At 39.8% G+C, this 20,719-nt stretch overlaps 1 long non-coding RNA gene across 1 annotated transcript; it reads left to right on the forward strand.

Annotated features, from left to right (window-relative positions):
* Positions 1–3,200: 3,200 nt before the first annotated feature.
* Positions 3,201–19,108, forward strand: LOC135462069 (uncharacterized). Its single transcript, XR_010443428.1, has 4 exons — positions 3,201–3,606; positions 4,073–4,112; positions 4,893–4,953; positions 17,996–19,108. It is a non-coding gene; the product is annotated as an uncharacterized LOC135462069 (long non-coding RNA).
* The last annotated feature ends 1,611 nt before the right edge of the window (positions 19,109–20,719 follow it).

Here is a 20,719-nt window from a genome sequence, read left to right on the forward strand (position 1 = left end):
CTCATATTCTGATACAAGATATTCTTGTAGTAAATGTGACTTTGCTGAGGAAAAATAACGCAACGTCACAGTATTTTTCTTCAAGCTGTGACACTCCCGAGGCGGTTTTCTTGACAGCTCACCCTGACACGACTCCAGCATCCTGCCCAACATGTACACAGTTACATGGGCAACCATTCTCAGTTCCTTGCTCATAAATGTGTGGCTCAAAATGCATCAGTTTAACATTCAAACTAACCACCAAATCCAGTTTATTGCACCAATATCTGTCTATCCACTATAAGAAATCACATTGACAATCGAGAGCTAATAGGTTTTTGACAGGACAGCCACTTATTACATGATGCTTCTAGTGCTAGTTATTGGCGAAGTACACAAGGGCTTTTACAACATGGCTGCTCGGAGTGAATCATCAGTGCCATTGGTGAAGTACATAAGGGCTTTTACAACATGGCTGCTCGGAGTGAATCATCAGTGCCATTGGTGAAGTACATAAGGGCTTTTACAACATGGCTGCTCGGAGTGAATCATCAGTGCCATTGGTGAAGTACATAAGGGCTTTTACAACATGGCTGCTCGGAGTGAATCATCAGTGCCATTGACGAAGTACACAAGGGCTTTTACAACATGGCTGCTCGGAGTGAATCATCAGTGCCATTGGTGAAGTACATAAGGGCTTTTACAACATGGCTGCTCGGAGTGAATCATCAGTGCCATTGGCGAAGTACATAAGGGCTTTTACAACATGGCTGCTCGGAGTGAATCATCAGTGCCATTGGGGAAGTACATAAGGGCTTTTACAACATGGCTGCTCGGAGTGAATCATCAGTGCCATTGGTGAAGTACATAAGGGCTTTTACAACATGGTTACTTGGAGTAAATCATCAGTGCCATTGGTGAAGTACATAAGGGCTTTTACAACATGGTTACTTGGAGTGAATCATCAGTGCCATTGACGAAGTACATAAGGGCTTTTACAACATGGCTGCTCGGAGTGAATCATCAGTGCCATTGGTGAAGTACATAAGGGCTTTTACAACATGGTTACTTGGAGTAAATCATCAGTGCCATTGGTGAAGTACACAAGGGCTTTTACAACATGGTTACTTGGAGTAAATCATCAGTGCCATTGACGAAGAACATAAGGGCTTTTACAACATGGCTGCTCGGAGTGAATCATCAGTGCCATTGGTGAAGTACATAAGGGCTTTTACAACATGGTTACTTGGAGTAAATCATCAGTGCCATTGACGAAGTACATAAGGGCTTTTACAACATGGCTGCTCGGAGTGAATCATCAGTGCCATTGGTGAAGTACATAAGGGCTTTTACAACATGGCTGCTCGGAGTGAATCATCAGTGCCATTGGTGAAGTACATAAGGGCTTTTACAGCATGGCTGCTCGGAGTGAATCATCAGTGCCATTGGTGAAGTACATAAGGACTTTTACAGCATGGTTACTTGGAGTAAATCATCAGTGCCATTGACGAAGTACATAAGGGCTTTTACAACATGGCTGCTCGGAGTGAATCATCAGTGCCATTGACGAAGTACATAAGGGCTTTTACAACATGGCTGCTCGGAGTGAATCATCAGTGCCATTGGTGAAGTACATAAGGGCTTTTACAACATGGCTGCTCGGAGTGAATCATCAGTGCCATTGGTGAAGTACATAAGGGCTTTTACAACATGGCTGCTCGGAGTGAATCATCAGTGCCATTGGCGAAGTACATAAGGGCTTTTACAGCATGGCTGCTCGGAGTGAATCATCAGTGCCATTGGTGAAGTACATAAGGACTTTTACAGCATGGTTACTTGGAGTAAATCATCAGTGCCATTGACGAAGTACATAAGGGCTTTTACAACATGGCTGCTCGGAGTGAATCATCAGTGCCATTGACGAAGTACATAAGGGCTTTTACAACATGGCTGCTCGGAGTGAATCATCAGTGCCATTGGTGAAGTACATAAGGGCTTTTACAACATGGCTGCTCGGAGTGAATCATCAGTGCCATTGGCGAAGTACATAAGGGCTTTTACAACATGGCTGCTCGGAGTGAATCATCAGTGCCATTGGTGAAGTACATAAGGGCTTTTACAACATGGCTGCTTCAAGTGAATCATCAGTGCCATTGACGAAGTACACAAGGGCTTTTACAACATGGTTACTTGGAGTAAATCATCAGTGCCATTGACGAAGTACATAAGGGCTTTTACAACATGGCTGCTCGGAGTGAATCATCAGTGCCATTGGTGAAGTACATAAGGGCTTTTACAACATGGTTACTTGGAGTAAATCATCAGTGCCATTGACGAAGTACATAAGGGCTTTTACAACATGGCTGCTCGGAGTGAATCATCAGTGCCATTGGTGAAGTACATAAGGGCTTTTACAACATGGCTGCTCGGAGTGAATCATCAGTGCCATTGGTGAAGTACATAAGGGCTTTTACAACATGGCTGCTCGGAGTGAATCATCAGTGCCATTGGCAAAGTACACAAGGGCTTTTACAACATGGCTGCTCGGAGTGAATCATCAGTGCCATTGGTGAAGTACATAAGGGCTTTTACAACATGGCTGCTTCAAGTGAATCATCAGTGCCATTGGTGAAGTACACAAGGGCTTTTACAACATGGTTACTTGGAGTAAATCATCAGTGCCATTGGTGAAGTACACAAGGGCTTTTACAACATGGCTGCTCAGAGTGAATCATCAGTGCCATTGGTGAAGTACATAAGGGCTTTTACAACATGGCTGCTTCAAGTGAATCATCAGTGCCATTGACGAAGTACACAAGGGCTTTTACAACATGGTTACTTGGAGTAAATCATCAGTGCCATTGGTGAAGTACACAAGGGCTTTTACAATATGGCTGCTCGGAGTGAATCATCAGTGCCATTGGTGAAGTACATAAGGGCTTTTACAACATGGCTGCTTCAAGTGAATCATCAGTGCCATTGACGAAGTACACAAGGGCTTTTACAACATGGTTACTTGGAGTAAATCATCAGTGCCATTGGTGAAGTACATAAGGGCTTTTACAACATGGCTGCTCGGAGTGAATCATCAGTGCCATTGACGAAGTACACAAGGGCTTTTACAACATGGTTACTTGGAGTAAATCATCAGTGCCATTGGTGAAGTACATAAGGGCTTTTACAACATGGCTGCTCCGAGTGAATCATCGGTGCCATATCCCCAGTGCTGAGCTTCATCTTCTCAGCTTTCAAACCTTAATAGAATTTTTTACACATTTTTTCAGTGATAGCTGTGTCCTATATCATTTTTTCTTTGTGCATACATAGTACCTGGCAGAATGTATGTTCACTTTAAACAGCTGTGTTTATGTCACGGTATGCCAGATTTGCAGGCTTTTCAGCAGAGGTTGAGTAGACCTATGGCTACTGTCCTCTGCCTAAGGAGATTCACTGAATGAGTCAAACTCTTACTGTATCTGCTTTTTTTATTATTTTGGGTGTTAGCTGAAGCAGGCTTGGGTGGAGGACCTATTGCTGGCATTGTTATCGGCATCATCGCCTTGATTGTCCTGGTCGTCGTTCTCGTCTACTTCCTTTGGTACAGACGCAGAGACAGCGGCGAGTCTTGTGAGTACAAACTTAGCCCTATAGGAGAGCTGAATTACCTCTTCAGTAGATAATCAACATGGTCAAAGCTGTGAAGCAAGGACAGTTTAATAAGTGGCTGTGAATTCCCATAGATGTTAATGCTGAATTGTCAGAGGAAGCTGTGGCTAAATATCTGTTTCTGTAGGAATGAATGAATGATTATGGCTTAACACCACATGCTTTGACAATATTTCAGACATACAGTACAATGGCACTCTTCTCTAAGAAACCTTTGGGCGTGTTATTTATAGTGACGATGAGTTTTATACAGTGTAGCTGCCTTGTATTAAACAGTTACAAAATGTGTTTGTAAAGAGAGCAGAACTCTACACATTAAGGTGTTTTCTCCAAATGACTACATATGGTAAGAGAAGCAAAATGCTTATCATTTGGAAAGTGGTAAAATTTTATGTGACCTAAATCATGTGTTTATTTATTTGAACAGACAACACCAGGGAAGCAGACGGAAGGAATGGGCCTCCACCGTAAGTAAAATAGGCAGATTTACCAACTGCATGTATGAATGTGAGTGTGTGAGGCTGCAGCTTGGAGTCAGTTCTTGGCCCAGACTAGCTTTAGGTCAGGAGGGTTGTCAGATTGTACTTGGCAAAGGGTGATGATTTGCATGTACTTCTGGCATCCCTTCTTCCGCTTTAAACATGACCTGTTAAACATAACTTTCATATCGGTGAAATTGGTAGAGCGTCCGCTTTGGGAGGCGGCAGATCCAGGGTCAATCTTGGGTTGGGTCACACCTAAGACCTTAAAAGAGGAAGTTGTAAAATCCTCGCTTGGCTTTCATCATGAAGGGGATAGTGAAACGATTTGTTGACCCTTATCAATATATTTGCTCATGCAGGGCAGCTAACTTGCCTTCAGTAAATCTCAGTGAAGCAGCACTAGGTAAAAGAGTGGTGGAAATCCATCCTGCAACAAGGAGGCACGTTACATGCACACTAAGGACTCCTTCGTCATCATGACTGAAAAATTGTTAAGTATGGAGTTAAACCTCAAGCACTCACTCAAGCACTCAGTGAAAACTTTTGGGGTCAGTGTTACATCAGTCATAAAGATCAATAAGTTAACAACAAATTTGGTTGGAAATTGTTGAGCATGACATAGAACGACTGCGAATGTACATGATATTTTTGCTCATTTTCATAGCTTAAATACCTGTGGACAACATTATCCGAGGACAATTCACTATGATACCATCATATTAACCTACTTATTTTTTAACCTCGATTTATTGTTGTTCATTTCAGAGTGGCCAAGAAACCAGAGATGCATGAGAACAGTATGTACGACACAACAGGAGATAACCAGGTGAGTAGTGCTTTGTCTGTGTGGTTAGTACCTGCCCCCTCCTCTCCCACAGTCACCAGGCTGTGAAACCTCCTCATGTTGGCTCTCTGGCCAACAAAACATTATAAGTCAGCTTGTTTCTTAATACAGTTGTTTAGAGTTACGTGCCATAAAAGTATTTTCTAGCAAGGTTATGAAAAACTGATTTAGAAAATTTGTGAAAGTTCGGGCCCATAGCTGGACTTCTCCTCATTGTCAGATGAGTACTACATATGCATGTGTGCTTCCTGTTCAAAACCAAGGTGCGTACCAACAAGGGCATTGCAGTGTGCCATGTTCCAGATGTGCAATCACCTGGACGCACAAAGCTCAAGTTCACAATTTGTTTTAAACAGTGAATCTTTTACATTCCCACCACCTTTACTTCTTGTCGCACCTTGGGGACAATAAGGAATTAATAGCGCTCTTGTGGCAGTTTGCACTGTTTGTTGAAGACTGCTCGTCCTCCACAGGTTATAAAGTTTGTAACTTACCAAAGGTTTCTGGCTTAGGCTTGGGCTTGTGGGTTTCCTACACCCAGCAAACTGACAGCAGTCCTATAAGTGAAAAGTTTTTGAGTGTTGTATTCAGCAAGATTCAAATCCAATAACCCTTATCTTTATGGGGGGCCAAATTAACATTTAATCGAATCAGTAAATGCTTTATGGATATAATTTTCCATTAAATGGTAATTTGGCTGTTCTGGCCCCCTGTATCTCTTACATGTGAAAGACACTTTTGTGCTGAACATCTTATGGCCAGTATTTATGAATCTTTGATCGCAGCTTATAGTAAATGTTTGTAATTTTCTGTTATTTTGTTTTGTTGTCTAACCATAAAAATTGAAGTTGTTCAGAAATCAATCCCCTCTCTAACATGACTCGTGTCCACTTTGCTTCTGTCTCACTCATCTTCTGTTTACTGCCCCCTTTCAGTCTTTGCTTTTATTGCCATATACATGTACATGTAATTCTTACTTCCTTGGGTCATGTGATACAAATCTGCGCAGTGCAAAACGTTCCCTGGGTATCAGTGATCATTGAGAGCTGTTTCGGGGCATGGGTGTATGAGCAATTAAATTAGCTTTTAGGGCTAATATCCAAAATTCTAAATTCTAATGAAAAAAGGCTAGCTCTGCTTCTGCTGTGAATTTGCAGCAGAGCATGGTAACACATGTTATTATGAAACTGCTATAAAACAAGACAAAATAACAGACATAATGGCTGCAAAAGATTACTGTGTTTAAATTATAAATCGGCTAGTGGAAACAGGACATGAACTTGAAACTAAATTTGGCTCCTTTGGTTTTGGCTCTTTCCAGCGAAACAAGCATACACCCCAGAGTAGGCCCGAGAGGGAGCCTTTGCATTACGCAGAGCTAGATTTGGTGCGGGCTCCTAACTCAGTAGATAGTTCCAACTCGCCCACAATTGACCGGGTGCGACGGACAGGCCAGGCCACGCCCTACGCTGAAATCCAGCTCCCTGTATAGCTACCTGCGGGTTACAAGTCGCTGTCAACTTGGGTCATGTGCATTCATGTTTCTGTCTTGTCTATAGCAAGAATGGTGTGAGATTGCCTAGGACTATGTCAGGCATTACAGACGGCTTTGATGTGTACAGCCGTTTAATGCATGGTGAAGAATGATGGGAGTAACTAGTTCACACTTTGCGCATGCACAGGTTTGAAAATGATCTCTGAATGCTTCGTTAGATGGTTTATACAGTCTTTATCTGTCAGCAGTCTCAAGTCTGATCATCAATGTCAGGCAGGATATGGACTTCTTACATTTGTACAGTTAATTTCATTAAGAGATACCTTAGTTTTAATTTAGTTTTAATAGCTGTCATTCATGTGCTGTTCAGCTCATTCACTTCTGTATTATACTGCATGCATGTTGGGCATTGTTTGTATTCATGTAAGTTGAAGAATTCGTTGAATATTTGTAGAGGTAACTGTGCAGTGGTTAAATCCATTGTTCTGAGAACCCTTTGGTATTATAGCTGGCTGTCACTCTTTGTTATACTGGATGCTATTGTGGTATCAGACACATGCGTCTAACTTTCTCATGAGTCCATAACTTTGGGGGTTGAATAACTGATTTACAATTAGAGCTGAGATGGTGTCTCTGACCATTATTAGCCTTTCCTTAACACCTGGCAGGTATTATGGTGCAGAGTGTGTAGCTTTCCAAATAGAGAGCACAGGTTTGTGATCACAGGTTCAAATTTTGTCCGTGATACTTTAGTAAGTGAGATCAGGGCCTGAGGAGTAAACTTGTAATGATAAGGATACTGCACAGGTAAGGATAGCAGGCAGAGTGTGCCTGGGCTTAGTCAGTAGCTGGTAGTGTGCTGCTGAATGTGTTGATAATGGTTTGATAGGAGTGAAAGTGGATGATGTACCTGGGTTAAGTCAGCTAGTAGTGTGCTGTTAAATGTGTTGATAATGGTTTGATAGGAGTGAAAGTGGATGATATACCTGGGCTTAGTCAGCTGGTAGTGTGCTGTTAAATGTGTTGATAATGGTTCTATAGGAGTGAAAGTGGATGATATACCAGGGTTTAGTCAACTGGTAGTGTGTTGTTAAATGTGTTGATAATGGTTAGATAGGAGTGAAAGTGGATGATATACCAGGGTTTAGTCAACTGGTAGTGTGCTGTTAAATGTGTTGATAATGGTTAGATAGGAGTGAAAGTGGATGATGTACCTGGGTTAAGTCAGCTAGTAGTGTGCTGTTAAATGTGTTGATAATGGTTTGATAGGAGTGAAAGTGGATGATATATCTGGGTTTAGTCAACTGTAGTGTGCTGTTAAATGTGTTGATAATGGTTAGATAAGAGTGAAAGTAGATGATGTACCTGGGTTTTGTCAGCTGGTAGTGTGCTGTTAAATATGTTGATAATGGTTAGATAGGAGTGAAAGTGGATGATGTACCTGGGTTGAGTCAAGTGGTAGTGTGCTGTTAAATGTGTTAATAATGATTCAACAGAGGTGATGGTGGAAGATCAAGTGTGCCTGGGTTTATTCAGTAGCTGGTAGTGTGGGATCAAGGGTTAGTGTAGATAAGGATGCTATGCAGATGATACTGGTAGGTACATGTACAGGTGCGCCCGGATTTAAATGTGGTATTAGTTGTTGGACTAAAGATTTGTGTTGGTGAAGTTAGGTACAAGTGATGGCTTCAGGTATACATGTAGATGTGCCCAGTTTAAGGTTGTTGGTATTTCCATATCAGCACTTCTTAACAGTGTTCACTCCAAAAAGAAAACAACCCGGTGCAGGATGACACCTGTGCGCATTCTTATACCCCAACAACTCTCAGTGGGCAACACGGTACCACAGGAATACTTTGTGGGCAGCACAGTGACAAAGGAACTCTCAGTGGGTAACACACTACCACATCAACCCTCTGTAGAAGATGAAAATAAAGGAGATGGCATGGAAAGTTTATGAAGTAGAACTCTTGCCTTTTCTAAGCTCCACTCAAGCAATTATGGTGTAAGCTGGTGTAGGCTAAAGCTTGGCATTTTGAAATCATTTTTCAGTCTTTTATCAGGAAAATTTGGATCTATTGTACTTATACATGTAGGCATATAGGTCTTGAATGACCAGGTGTGGCTTTAATCTCCACAGCTGGTTGTTTGAAGCTTCTTGTTCTCTCGGGAATGTTTTTACAGGGGGTATGAAAGTGTATGAAATTATGTACTTGTAAATATATAGATATATATATATATTTTGAGCATCTCCTAGTGACAGGTAGACTGACATAGTTCAATGTCCTGTTGTGGAAAACTGTGCCAGAATGGGGAGGGGATGGTGAGGACAGGACTGATGTAAATATAATCTGGCCTTTGACTGAGTCAACAGAAGGTCTGTGTGCAGGGTAGGTGACTCACAAGGACAGAGGTACATGTATGTTTGTTCTGGGTTATAGTTTATCCTCAACACTGCCCACTCTCCTGTCCAGGCTGAAATACCATAACAATGAGTCTCAGGCTACTTCCTCATTGCACTGCCCCACACACATGTAAGTCATGAGACCAACTTTGATGTACCTATCTCAGATGTGACATTGTTTCTTACTGCTCTGAGGTAGTCAGCTTTAACACAATCCTTAAACATTCCAGCACTGACAGAGTATATATGCAGTTTTGGTGCTGTGTTATCTGATACACTTGTATGTAATGTATATATGATCAGAATAGGGATAGCCAGAAATACACAAACATGCTTAGTATATTGTTAACAACTACTCCACACATCTGTGTATCTGCTATATGTTTTTTTTGTGTTGAGTAGATACATTTTGGCAAACCTTTATGGTGGGAACAAGGAAGTACATGGCCATGGTAGATAGACTTCCCTGCAGATACATTTCATTACATGCAGAGAACTGGCCAGGTGTTATACCATGTTAACTAAACTTTTTGCCCAGGTTCCAGATTATCATTATATCTGGGTGGTTGAGAACAGTGCTAGAAAACTTTGTAAGGAAATGGTTTTTATTATTTTTAGGATAATATCTACATGTATGTGGTGGATAAAAGATTTGACTACTACAAGAGGCTAAATCCCATTTAACAAAGAATACCACATACTCATTCTCAGGAAGCAATGATACACAGCTGTTCAACAGTTGAGATTTACCTGAAGTGGGATTGTTTCTATATTATACTGTAGTGGTTTGAATGAAGGGAAGAGGGTGTAGTTGTAATGTTCAGAGAATATCTTTCAATTTCATTGATGTGAAATGTTAAGAAATATGTTGATAGTGGGTGTAGTTGTACAGGTGTGTTAGCAGTACTAGATTATGCATGTTTGTAGTGAATATAGTATATATAATGAGCTGTACAGGTGTGTTAGCAGCACTAGATTGTACATGTTTATTGTGAGTGTAGTATATACACTGAGCTGTACAGGTGTGTTAGCAGCACTAGATTGTACATGTTTATTGTGAGTGTAGTATATACACTGAGCTGTACAGGTGTGTTAGCAGCACTAGATTGTACATGTTTATTGTGAGTGTAGTATATACACTGAGCTGTACAGGTGTGTTAGCAGTACTAGATTATACAGCTAGTGGGCGTTGTGAGACTTGATCTACATGGCTGTAAGCAATAACCAATTTGACAGCTAATTCCAGTAAGGTCTTAATTAAGGCATGTTTGAGTAAATTATTGATAGATTTACTGGTCTGATACATTTCACATGCTATAATCTATTACATTGCACCAGTCTGCAGTATGGAAGGTTTTCAGTGTTGGAGGAATTAACTGATATCTCCTTTAACATCCCTCTATCTTTATGTTCAAGTTCTCCCCAAATACCCATTATGATATGTCTAATAGAATGAGGCCATAAGCTTACATAGATCATCTCTGTAGTGTTTGTAGTGCTTGTTGACAAGTTGAATCTAGGTTTTACAACTACGATAATGTTCATATATTATGAGGGTGGTGGACAGGTGAAGATTTTGTGTGAGAGAGGGACTGTGGGTTTAGGGCTGTTAGCCAGGCTGTGCCATGCTCTTTTAGCTGGTACACCCTTCTCCTCTGGAAAGTTGTATATTAATAGTCCTGTATAGCTGTCAGCGTACCAGGCAGTTCTCACAGCTTCACACACACACAATACTACAATAGCCTCAGCCTAACTACTGAAATATTTAAAGTATGCCTTAGGACATGTTGTCAAGTAAAAAAACTGGAGGGCAGTCACCAAAATATCCGGCTTTTACTAAGCGGAGTGCTTGTGAAAAGCTTCATGTTGTGATCTGAGCTGAAAAAGGGAGTGAGAAGCTGTGGGGGAATACACAACAATGCCTTGCACACACACGGCCCTGGCATATGCCGGGACATAATAAGCTGTAGAAAGTCTACCAGGTAGATTTGTTCAGGGAAGATTCACTTGAACAGTAACACATTAGTCTGGAGCTACTCAGCCAGAACTTCTGGCTGTGAAAAGAATTAGCTCATACTCCACACACCGGTGTTTTGTACTGAATTTACATTTTAGATTCACATACAAATGAAAGTTAAGGTTTTCTGAGCCAAGGTACATGTTTAAAGAGACATCCAAGTAAAATCTCTGTTTTTTGTGGTTCTGTTAAAGTCAACAGTACATTTGAATGGTGCTTGTATAAAATAATTATATACAGTCATATCCAGTATGCATATATCCCAGGGCATTCCTTTCTTGCACAATAATCAGCATTGATGGGTGTGGAATTCTTTTCTAATTTATGAATTTCTGAATGTGAGGTTTATACTGTCCTCAGGAAAGGATTCTCCTCTCCTTTCTTTACACTGCAGACATACACACAGGTATATGTGTGTTGACAAGTACCGATACGGTACGTGTTGACTTCACTCCTGAGTAGGTCATCATTCTCTGTCTTATTTGTCATGCATGCACTCTAACACACCTGAGTGTTTTAACTATTCCCCTGTACTCCAGTTATCCAGACTAGTGTATATGATGACTGGATTGATATGTTCACACCTGACAGGTAACACAGTCACGTTATACATACAGTGTCCATCTAATATGATCCAGGTTGGCCTACATATGCCTGCCCAATATTACACATTAAGTTTAACAGGATGTACCTCTATGTTGATAAGGGAAAGACCTGTCCTTTTCAGAAGAGCTAACATTGGGTGTTGGAATAGGTGGGTTAGAAAATGTTTTAGAAAGGTGTGTTAACACGGAGTGTAAATAGCGGTTTGTAATGTGGGTCATGTAGCTGTAGATCATAATTTATCTGACATTATCTCATAAAATTTGAAGCTTACCGGAGCATGAAGCTACACTTTAATGTGGTGATACTGGAGAATATCTCAGGTAACATGGAGAGTTTTCACCTCACAGACTATTGTACTCATACATGTCATATGGTAACAAGGAGAGTTTTCACCTCACAGACTATTGTACTCATACATGTCATATGGTAACAAGGAGAGTTTTCACCTCACAGACTATTGTACACATACATGTCATATGGTAACAAGGAGAGTTTTCACCTCACAGACTATTGTACACATACATGTCATATGGTAACAAGGAGAGTTTTCACCTCACAGACTATTGTACACATACATGTCATATGGTAACAAGGAGAGTTTTCACCTCACAGACTATTGTACTCATACATGTCATATGGTAACAAGGAGAGTTTTCACCTCACAGACTATTGTACACATACATGTCATATGTCAACATGGTAGCTTTATAACGTGTCAACATGTGTAAGCTTTGTAAGGTAGGTCTACCTGTAGTTTTGTAAGGTGTCAACCTTAATCAGAAACACATAAAATAAATTGTGATGGAAATTTGTGAAAGGCATTATACCCAGGCTAAATTGAGCTTTTATTCCACTTGGTGTGGAGCTCTCTCATTTGAATATTCACGGCCTTACTGCTCTGATGATGTAGTGGTATGTGCAGTCACACTGACAGTACTGTCCTGTATTTTCATACAAGGATTAGTTTAGCACATAGACAGGTCTTGTGCTAATCATAACTTTAACATTGCATGTTGAAATAAGTGCATCTTTGTTGCAAAAATTAACATAAGTAGGCGTGGCAAATGCATACATACATACATATATACATTATTAAAGTTTGCTGTAGTATATTTTTGTAGCTGATTATTATACAGCTGATGTTATAATTGATGGACTGTTTGAGTAGTAGACATTTGTTGACATTCGTTTTGGTGCAGCTGTCTCTGATCAGCATAACATAACACCTACATGCACAAAGTCATGATAGTATGGACTGGGATATGCGTACACCTAGCTGCTTCATAAACATTCATTGGCTGATGACTTCATGAATATACATTGCAAGCACTGACTATTCATAAAAAAAACAGCTCATGGAATATGTTTCCTGCTGAATTCTGACTAGAGTTGATAATGTTGCCTTTTTTGTGGTGTTTTAGGATAGTTTTGTGTTGACAAAGACACTGATGTAAAGTTGTCTGACTATATACTCTCAGATTTGCATGTAAATTTTCCTTAATATATTCAGACACATTTGTCAGAGCGCTACAAGATGAGAAATAATGCATCCATTCTTTATCAAAATAATGAGTATAAATAATGTATGTTACTGTTACTCGTGGAATTCATTGCTTGTCATATGAACTGTATCAAAGGACATATTTTCATCTCAGTTAAGTGGTGAAAAAGTTTTGAAGAAATGGCATAAGTTTTGATTGTCAAACAGTAGGATTGAATATGTTTGAACACCTTACTCAAGATTGCCTTATGATTTGGATGTAGGGCAAAAACATTATATTATATATGGAACATGTTATACCATTGATATTTATGCTTTTTTGTACCAGGTGCAACTGAACAGTATTTGCATGTGTTTTTAGGTAAATCAAACCATTTTGTACACAAATGATTACATTTGCTTATAATGTACATATATGTATGATCTGTTCTATTTTTGTACATGTTATTGTAAATAAAAAATTTAAACACTACAAATAAAGTGTATGGTGCATTGCCAGACGAAATTAAAATGTTATTTTACCCTTGACCTCTACATCTGAATGTTGAAACGGCCAGTCTTCGCCTAGAATGGAAGCAGTCATCGTAGTAATAGGTCTTCATTAGAATGCTGATATAGGAGAGTACATAGAGAAAACTGATTATTTACATCCGACTTGGATGGTTATAATGATGTAAGTTTGCAGTGTTCTGTTAATTTGGCTTTAACGGTCAAATTACTATAGACCTGCCCACAGTTGATGACATTTGAAGTTCGCTGTAATTCATTTCTGGTTGCTGTGCCAGTGAACACAAAGTACAAACTATAAACCAAAGGCACCTTTTCCTGGGAACTACTGGCCTGCCTCTGTGGCTCATGCACACTGATGTAAGCAAGAACTGTGACAGGGGGACACTGTGGTGAGGAACCAGGTCATTCATTCAGGACCATCTGCCTAATGACATCAGTGTAAACACAAACAGGTGTACATGTAACTGTTGTTAGAATGCATCCTGTTAGAGGTGATGGGGTCATTGTTGAGTAGGTTGGATGAGGATATAGTTACATACAGGACAGGGACTGACCCATGGCATTTTTGAACTGGTCAAGAGGGTTTGGAGGTGAGAATTTTGGGAGCCCAAGTGATAACATCTTCATATATTTGCCTTGTTTGCACATGTAAAAATAGTGAAACTTAATGCTCTCTAAATCAAAAGGGCGCCCAAACTATAAATAATTTAGAAAGGTCCGTCCTTTTGGTCTGATATTTATACTGTGTGCTATTACTGTAGTTGTGTTTGTTTTTGTCTGAGTGTTGGTCATTGATGCCGGGATACACAGGTGGAGAAGGAATGTGGGAAAGCTGTGTTGATTCCTTAGTGACAAGCACAGGGTCAAACTTAGCCAGAACTAGTTATTTCTCAATTTTCCTGGTAATGTTTTTTGGTAGAATGGTTATAACAAATTACATTTTGATACTGTTATTATCAGAGATCAAAGGTTAGTACCTTCATGCATATCACACTTCATTTAGTGTAAAACAGTAAACCTGCCTACAGGTAGTGTGTGTGTTGTCTATATATAGACAGAAAGTTGCCAAAGGGTATGGTCTCATCTGAACTATTTTGTTGTATGCCAGATACATACAGTCTAGAATTAACTGAATGTGGTCTGTTAAGCATATCACTGATACATCAAACAAGCAGCCAAAACCACCATTGCTTTCACCTCAGGGAGGTATTCCCCTGAAGGTATTGTGAGAAGCTCATATGGCCAGGAAGTACAGCTTTACCTGCTGTGCTATTCTACAGTCTCACAACACATGGCTTAAAACTACATACATTGATAGTTGTGTACATTAGAATCTGCAGGATAAATGTAGTTGTACACATTTTGGGTATTATCAAACTAGCTTGGCTATACAAGGAGTATTCTGAAGGTGGAATGCCAATTATCTGTGGCACTGAAATAGAACGAATGGCAGAACAGAACGGGCCTGGACTGCATGGCTGTGTAGTGCACAAGTAGCTCTATCTTCCTGGCTCATACTTGCCTGCCTGATAATATCTAGGAACCTGTTTGTACAGTCGATTTTATCCCCTTACCCACACGGGGTTGACCCACATCAACTATTGGCTGTTAACAAGCCTGTTATCTTAAGACTCAGAAATCTGGGACATAGCTTGATAAGGTATTCAAACTGTAAGCCCTCAGCAGGCGGAACCCCTTGTGGGCTAGAAGAATGTCTGTCCTACATACAGGTATCATGCAACCTGAGATAGCTTTGTTACCTGTCCATACTAGAAGCTGTATGGTATATACGTGTACTAGTGTCATCCCCTGCCACAGCCATTGTGATGCAGTCTTACCTTGCTGCTTGACCAGTTGTATAAACGCTCACTTGTTACTCATATGTGTACTAGTGTCATCCCCTGTTACTCCTCACTTGTTACTCATATGTGTACTAGTGTCATCCCCTGCCACAGCCATTGTGGTGCAGTCTTACCTTGCTGCTTCACCAGTTGTATAAACGCTCACTTGTTACTCATATGTGTACTAGTGTCATCCCCTGCCACAGCCATTGTGGTGCAGTCTTACCTTGCTGCTTCACCAGTTGTATAAACGCTCACTTGTTACTCATATGTGTACTAGTGTCATCCCCTGCCACAGCCATTGTGGTGCAGTCTTACCTTGCTGCTTCACCAGTTGTATAAACGCTCACTTGTTACTCAATACTCACCACAGAGTAACTTACCCAGGTGAACTGCGAGGGACAGCACTGCTGAAGTTCCTGATTTCCCTGAAGCTTTTCTGTGCACTGTTGTTATGCTCCTTGAATTCAGACCAACATTTTTTATGCGTAAACTACATACATATGTGTAGATACATGTTCTGAATAATGGCACAAAGCTGTGCTAAGTGATGGACACATAACACAGCTTCCATGTGAACAGTAATTTATAACATAATGTCCAGAAGAGGCTGTCAAAAGATTTGGAATGAGTCTATATAAATCTGTTAAATCTGACAAAGAACGCCAAAAACATATCCTTGTGCAGTGATATTTCTTGTGCAAATTAATGTACATGTATTTATAGAATTTGTAGTGGTATGGCAAAGTTATAACTGTTCCAATGACTTTAATGTGTATAAAGGTGAGTTTAAAAGCCGAAATGTAAAGGCTGAGTTGTTAATTGGTACATGCATACACATAACAGGTGAGACCTGGCTTACCAACATTTTACCTGGTCAGAGTATGTAGTATAACTGGTTAAAGCTAGAAAAGACACTAAATGTTCATGTAAGCAGACCAGTAGAAAGCGTATAGCTTTAATGCTTGGGCTAAATTGTGAACTTTATCAATTTCCTTCCATGTCTCTCTAAAGATGTTGATGTAGATAATATAATAACTATATCTGATAACCTGATAATTAGCCACCCCATTGACTGTACAGGTGTACACATATACTGGAGGATTCCATTGTCGAGTCACTAATGTGCTCTGGGCTAGTACCTGCTTCAGCGATTTCTCAGTGATCGGAACCAGCGTAGACCCGTTGTGCTCAGGCTTAATTAAGATGTGCTCGTATGAAGAATGAAGAACTGTAGTGTCGGTTGTGTCTCGTATACACTGCCATAAGTACTGTGATAAACCAGAAGTGAAATGAGGCCATAAAAGACATTTGGCAATTATTACTGTTCTGTTTTATGTTTTCGATGTCTGTCTGCCATCACTTTATACTATTCTCCAAACTACTAGTTTCACTGCCTGCCCATATACTGCTCTCCTAACTACTAGTTTCAGTGCCTATCTTATACTGTACTCCAAACTACTAGTTTCACTGCCTATCTTATACTGTACTCCAAACTACTAGTTTCACTACTTGCCCATATATATTATTCTGCACTCCAAACTACTAGTTTCACTGCCTATCTGTACACTCTACTCCAAACTACTAGTTTCACTGCCTGTCTGTATACTTTTCTCCAAGGTATATGTAATACCTAATTTGTTATAAACTTCATTGCCTATCTCTATATGGTGCATTGTCTGCCACAGCTTGTCCTGCCATATACTTCAAACTGTAATGTGGGCATCTGGGTCTGAATAAATGGCATACTAGCGCAACACAGTGACTGGAGAGTCTGTTACCAATGCTGTACATGAGCTAGGAGTTCGTGTCTAGCTCTTGTTTCCCCTGGGTCTAAAGATTAGCTGCAGAGTTGGTGGACAACAATGCGATGGCTTTCTTGCGCAACATAGCCTAATGGTTAGTTTGCTGGTGCAATACAATGACCCAGGATCCTCCCCCCAGTATGAGTTCAGTTCCAGCATCCTTTCCAGTTACACGTGGAAAGGTTTGCCAGCAACCTGCTGATGATCGTGGAAAAAGCTCGGTTTTCTCCCTCCATAATACTAGTTAGCTGCCATCGTATAAGTGTAATATTGAGTATGGTGTAAAAACTCTCAACAAAAAAATTAAGTCAAACTTCATACTTTTAGCTTCACTGCCTGTAAATCACTGCATTATCAGCCCTGCTTGATTCTCAGGTACATTTAGCTTTTCTTCCTTTCTTGGGACATCAACATCTGGACTACAACATGTATGTTGCTTTTCCTGTCCATGCATACTGGACTCTGAACTCCAAATTCCGAACGAAGTACCCTCTGTTCCTGTTTGTGAATATCATTGTCTGAATTGCTGAGTACCATCACTTCCTATCCACGAACATCAACCACTAAATAATTGTTGTATTTGTAGATTCGTAAGCAGCAGTGTTTTTACATTTTACTTTTTCCCTATGTGGTTAAAGTGCTTTGTTTGAACCCAGCCCATATTGCTTCAGAAGCAACTATAAGTACATGCAAAGAGGTTTTTCAGATGCCTGATAATTAAGGACTGGCTTCCTTCACCTATAAATATGATATCACATATGTGAAATATGTTTGGAGTAACACCAAGCAGAGACATAAATAAATGCACATTTTTAATCAGTTGTCACCTTTTTTTTTTTTTGTAGGATAACAACTATTACGGCCGCAGTGACAGGTACAATTCAGGGAAAGTCAACAGAGGTATGGAGGATGATTACTATCACCATGACAACGACGCCACACCAAGAAGCCGGGACCCCATTGGCTCCTCTGTGTAGAGTCCTAACCAACCACAGCTCAGCTTTCATGTACCACTCCACATCCATGGGCTGTGCTTCATATCATCTGAATAAGCTTAATTGTGTGCAGTCACATTCATGTGTAGATCTATTTTGTAGGTTATTTGCAAAGATTTTTTTGGTATTACAGGGGGTCAGCATATTGTGAAACTGCGTTTCTTGGGTTACAGAACTTTACATTGATTTTTTCTTGAAAATTATCCTGTGGGAGGCTGAAAAGCCAGGAGAAAATTAAGCTGACAAATGTTGAAAAATCACACTGAAAAATGTCAAGGTGTTGTAACAGAGTACTGATGATACAGATTTCTGAAATGGCACATTGTGTCCCCTATAGGGAATTATCAGTACAGTTGATTTTACCAGCTAGCTGTGAACTATTAGAAAATGTCTCAGCTCTTTGTATGTCTGAGTTAAATGAGAAATTCCTGTTAAATGTGATTGTATACTTTTCATGTACATGTACGTGTAGATAGGCTGGGATTGTGTGTAGCTTCTGTGGAGGTAGTCCATGTTTTGGATGATAAACACAATGGGATTTGTTCAGAACAACACTGATTTATGCAGGTGAAGTGCTCTTATTTCCTAACCGTCCTTATGTTGTGACTTTTGTGGAGGCTAGGTGTATGCTGTGTTTTTGACGCACCTGTCAGGTTAATCAGGGAGGAACTTGGCCGTTATTGCACCTGATCTGTCTGTTATGGGATGTACCTATGCACAGTTACATCAGTTACAGGTGCGTAGGCAGCTTACTGTGGTGAAGGAGCTTATTGTCACAGTAGTTGGCGCCAATGTTGTACACAAGACATCACAACAAAGTACGTGTATATGTGTATGTCCAGCAGTAATCTTAAATATTAATTGTATAGCTTGGCTCAAAACTGATAATTGAGAGTGGTAAAATTGACAAATGTGGAGTTTGCAAAAAAATTATATTTCCATGCATCTCTTTCAATGTTTTATTGTGATGACAGTTAATATACATAATAATTGAGATGGTCATACTTTTTAGAATGTACATATATATGTATGATTGGTCTAGACTGACACTTGGTATCACTTCTCTGGACCATATACTGAGCAGATTTTTCCGTATCACAGCACCTGTATACATGAGGTTTTAGACAGTGTACTTGTATATATGCTACTAGATGTTAACTCCTGTATAGGTATTTTTTACCTGGACCATTCCTGTTAAGTACCAGCAAACAGTGCCATTGCTTTCCCCAATGATGGAGATGTTTTCCTTGTCCCTCAGTGTAGTATACCATACTTGATTACACGTCCATACATTCATTGTTTTACTTACATTAGTAATTAGAAATGTACAACACATATCATGTAGATTGCTGTTATTTTGTGTGTATAAATACTACTCCTAATTCAAAGCATAATTGCAGGGCAATGTTCAGATAATAGTATGCACCTCATAATTTTTATTGATAGATTCATTTTAAACTGTAGTGCAATAATGATGTAAATATTTAATGATTTTATATGCGCTCAGTGATCCATTGGTTTTAATTTCATGTTTTTATAACACTTTATGTGTGGAGATGATGTGGTTAGTTGTTGTACCACCAGAGTTCACTCCCTTGGATCTGTTATGATTATGCATATTATGCATTATACCAAGACAGGACACGTTAGGTGAGAGGCAACTTGTGCAGCTGAATATCATCTTCACATCTTTAATAACTATCTGATTTTTATTCATGACTCTGTTCATTATTTTTGCTATAAAGTTTTGCACTTCTGCTGAACATGTTTTTATAACAGTCTGTATCATCATAATAGTCCTTGGTCAACACCTACATTATGGTTCTAATGATCATTTTAGATCAACTGTTCCTGTAAAGGTGATGATCGTCATGTGAGGGAAATGAAAAGCGAATAACAGCGCACACATACGCACACACATGTTATACATGTACACTGTGTTTGCTGCAGATAAAATCGTTCTGGCCTTGAAACTGTGCACCCCTGAGTGTCCAGCCCTATCCGACTACCTCTCTACAGTGACTGTGTACTTACAAGCTTGTAGATGCTGAGTGTTGTATGAAGTAGACTTAGCCATACCTGTAAACCAGGCTTCAGGATACAGGTAGTTTACATGTAGCACTACAATAGACCCTCGGTGTGTACTATATATGGTCATAATACGCCAGGTGTCATGAAGAGCGCGGATCATTCAAATTATTATCAAATCTTTCTTTTTATTTCAGTGTATAAATACTAGTAATCAGTTTTGTATATATAAGATCCTCTGCATTATGTTTGTTATTCATCGGCTGTTATGTTATCATTATGAACACATTTATTGTATTTTTGTTTGCTGACCTCACAAGCATTACCCAAAGCTATATAGTGTAGGTTAATGGGTCAGTGTTTTGTTTTTTTGTTTTTTTGCCCAATATTTGTCATTTTGCTGCATATCAGGAATTTAATAAGGTGGGGAGAGGTGGAGTTGTAGCTTATCTGAACAGTTCCTATAGTTAATGCACCTTACCAAGTTTCTTACAATTACCTTGATGAGCTAGGGCTCACATAAACGGAACATTTCCTTAAACTTAA

This window comes from Liolophura sinensis, chromosome 1 (assembly GCF_032854445.1).
Source record: "Liolophura sinensis isolate JHLJ2023 chromosome 1, CUHK_Ljap_v2, whole genome shotgun sequence".
NCBI classification, from domain to species: domain Eukaryota; kingdom Metazoa; phylum Mollusca; class Polyplacophora; order Chitonida; family Chitonidae; genus Liolophura; species Liolophura sinensis.